Raw genomic sequence first — 4172 nt, 5'->3', positions numbered from 1 at the left:
GAATGATCATAAAATATTTTACATAGCCCCAAAAATTACAAAATCAGTGCCTAATTGAAGTAGACATCTAGAGCTTTCCAAAGAGCTATCATAAGCTTAGTTTCAGAGATGTTAAGGTCTCCAAAAACACGTTATACTAGATCAAAACGTGGCTATTTTTCTGCAGAATTCCTAGAAATCAAGCGTAACTTCAAAAATGCATAATTTGATCTACTGTTATCCATTTGGGGTGATTCTTGCGGCTATACGAAGATTAGGATGTCTAGTTTCCAATTGTGTAACCCATTCATTCAAATTCATCTCCGAGGATTCCCATAATTCAACAGCATCAAACCTGTCCAGGTTAGGTTCCTTAACACTTTTTCTAACAAATTGAAAAATTCATAATGTAAGCTACAAAACAACTTTTTGGGTGATTCAAATATCCTATCAAAGCTTGATAAGTCTATTTTAAGGTTCTAACATTACTAGCATTAAAACACCTATTTTGTAGCTTAAACAAATTTAAATTTACCAAATGCACAAAACATCTTGAAACCACAAATTCATCCAATACCACAAACTGGACCAGCCTCAGGTTTTAGGTTATAACTTCCAAATCAGATTGAATTTCAAAAAACTGTCGTAGTACCATTTAGTTAACATATAAATGAGCCAACCCTGAGAAATTCAGATCAAAACAAGCTTCCTAGCCTAGGTAACCATGTACAAACCTGAACCGGTTTTGAAACAGTCCTGTTTCTGGACAGCTTCCACAAACGAACCTCAAACAACCACTTTCCTATTGAATTTGATTATGCCCTTTTATGGAGATCCTCCTGACATATAAGAGACCATGTGGTTCAAATATTATAGTCGACTTCAAAGGAAAACCCTCATAACAGAACTGAATAGTACTGAATACCTAACAGTGGCTTACCTTAGCCCAGTTTAAGTTTTCTTGCAATTAAGCACCCAAAACTTACTAAACCACCAAAGATTTCTCTTATCCTCAATTGAGCCTTAATGGAAATGGAGTTTTTCAGAGGTTGAGAGTCGGACTTATAGTTTTTAGGGCTGATAGCTTAAGCTACTTGCTTAATAAACTTTTTAAGCAACCTAGCAGCCACCTTAAGTACTTCACCATGAAGTACTCTCAAACACTTATACAAAAGCTTAAGTACACCTTAAGTCATAACCTATCATTTTTCTTACCAAATCAAGCGTATGTGCTCGTACCGATTTCTTGTATATTATAGATGTCATCTACAAATCTTAAATCATTCATAACTAAAACTTTACACTAATATTTCTAAAACCTTCCATACATTATAAAACATGCCCTAACGAACTTCTAAAGCAACAATAATTGCCAAAAACCCTAATCTAGGCTCGAAAGCCCAAACGCTGAAAATTGTGTCAAATTAGGGTTTCTAAAGTAGTCCCACCCTATAATTCATGTGAAACTCACGTCAACCTTTCGTAATCAATCTTATCCACTTATGTACTCATTATAAAATGTCCATTACTATATTATGGTCTATTCATCCAACAAAACGCATACTAAACCTTCCCGTTACATCTAAAGTCGACTGTTTTTACTCATTTTTATACTTTTAAAATATTTGAGCTCCGTTACCTATCAAGTTCCATATGAAATCATCCTTGAACTTATTTTTCTTCATTCCCACTTACCGGATTCACCTTCAAGGAAACCTGTAACTTATGAATACAATATACACATTTAACACTAAATGCACATTATCAACCTAATCATGCACCTTGATGACAGATAAAACATATAACTCATATGCATATAAATGTAAAATCATGCAATGCATTGGCCAACTAGTATGTGAGAAATCTGGGCATCACAAATACATCCAGAAAACTTCAAAGTCAACTTTAACCTCGATCTTCATATTGATAAACATCGATAATAGAAACATGGATTTCATCCATCAAAGTGCTCTAGGAGAATGAAACGGACTCGAATGTCAAATTCTCAAGAGCAACTGTATCATGTATTAACTAGTATTGTACGACACGTCCCGACATAAAACTGTTATAAGAACAACAAGACTCAGTAAAAACTCACACATGCTCGATTTTCCATAGAATTTGAAGTCGTGCTCTGATACCGAAAACTGTCACGACCCCAATGATAGGGCTTTGATTATTGGGGTTTAATTTAAAATTTAACTTAATTAAACTGGACTGTTTAACAAAAATCACAAAAAAATAAATACATAAATATCAATATAGTTTGCTCCGGAGACTTTCTTTCACAAATAATATTTAAAACAGTCCATAAATTTCAAGAAAAATAGTACAACTATGGGACAATGTCGACCAATACAGTTTACATACAGAAATACAGTACATCTCAGAATTTAAAACTGTGAATCCGAAACAAACGTACCGCTTCGAATCTCGCGTCCTCAGTCCATTGACATCCACTTGTCACACTGTAACTCTAAACCGCTAACTCTGGAGGAGGGGTTTAAAACATTGAAAACATAAAAAAGTGAGCGGAATGCTCAGTAGGACATAATCTTATAAAACATAATAAATAAAGTACTCACGGTCCGAAGACATGCACCCGTAACCGATCATCCTTTTTTCGAAAAGAAAATACTCACATAGTAGTAGAAAATATTTGTAATATAAAAGTGTGCAGATCATCATACCACTAAGCAAGGAGTGGTAAAATGTCTATCTAGTGAAAAAGTACAGAGCCATAATTCCACTGAGCAAGAAGTAGATCCGTACGGGTTTCGGGACCTGTCCCCAAGGATACGATTCCCATATCCCGATCTCTGTGGCCACCAAGCGTTGTATCATTTCTTAAGATATTTCATTTTAAGAAATGATACTCTTTAAAATCTCATTTCTAAAACCATTAGCAAACTCAATAGCATTATTCATGCTATTTCCTTTGAAATCATTTTTCTTCAAACATGTTTTGTTCTAAAACATTTTCATGGGCCAAAATCATTTAAAATGAGGCTAACAAGGATATGGACAAGAATATCCTACCTTTTTAGATGTCAAACCTGTGGCTATCTTCACGTAACCCTAGCTTCGCTTGCCTTAAAGCTTTAATACTTGATCTTCTCCACTAGCTTTATGAAGATATTTCATTTTAAGAAATGATACTCTTTAAAATCTCATTTCTAAAACCATTAGCAAACTCAATAGCATTATTCATGCTATTTCCTTTGAAATCATTTTTCTTCAAACATGTTTTGTTCTAAAACATTTTCATGGGCCAAAATCATTTAAAATGAGGCTAACAAGGATATGGACAAGAATATCCTACCTTTTTAGATGTCAAACCTGTGGCTATCTTCACGTAACCCTAGCTTCGCTTGCCTTAAAGCTTTAATACTTGATCTTCTCCACTAGCTTTATGACAAAAGCAATGTCTTAGGATATATTTCTCATTCCTAAAACGAATTGAGCTCAATCATGTTTAATTGTTTCCTATTAGTGTGCCTTGACTCAAATCCAAGTTTCACAAATAATTTTATAATTCAGTTTGGGGGTTCTTTACAGATTGAAATCCAATCCATGGGTTTGGTTTCCTATTTAATTTCAGTTTAAAAAAAAGTTTTTTAAAAACAAGTTTTTAAAGAAATTTCGGCAGCATGCCGACATAAATAGGAAAAATGTCAAACCTGCAATTCAAGTTCAATTTCAAAATAAATTATCCAGAATCCATCAAAACTATTTTCCAATCAATTAAACGAGTCTAATAACTGAAAACCCCAAATTTCATTCAATTATAACAACAATTTTTCAAATCCAAACCCTAACTCAAAATTATTCAAATCTAACCAAAATTAAACTTTCTGAAGCTTAAGATTCAAGAGAGAGAGCCCGGAGGAGGTGGCCGGCGGTGGAAAAAGAGAGAGAGAGAGAAAGGGAGGTGGCTGGTGGTGGCGTGGGAGAACCAGAGAAGAAAGAAGAAAAAGAAGTTTCAAGGGGTTTTACCTTAAATTAGTTGATGGAGCTTCGTTTCCCTCGGTTTCTCTCATTTATATTTTTTTGTGTGTGTCTCTCGGCCAAACTGTCGAGAGAGAGAGAGAGAGAGAGAGAGAGAGAGAAACTCAGAGAGAGCACGGGAGAGAGAGAGAGAGGCCGGCGGGAGGGAGAGAGCCCGGAGGAGGGGGCCGGCGGGGGGAAAAGAG

The sequence above is a fragment of the Morus notabilis genome, unplaced genomic scaffold, assembly GCF_000414095.1.
Source record: "Morus notabilis unplaced genomic scaffold, ASM41409v2 Scaffold1026, whole genome shotgun sequence".
NCBI lineage: Eukaryota > Viridiplantae > Streptophyta > Magnoliopsida > Rosales > Moraceae > Morus > Morus notabilis.
This window is presented reverse-complemented; position numbering follows the sequence as displayed.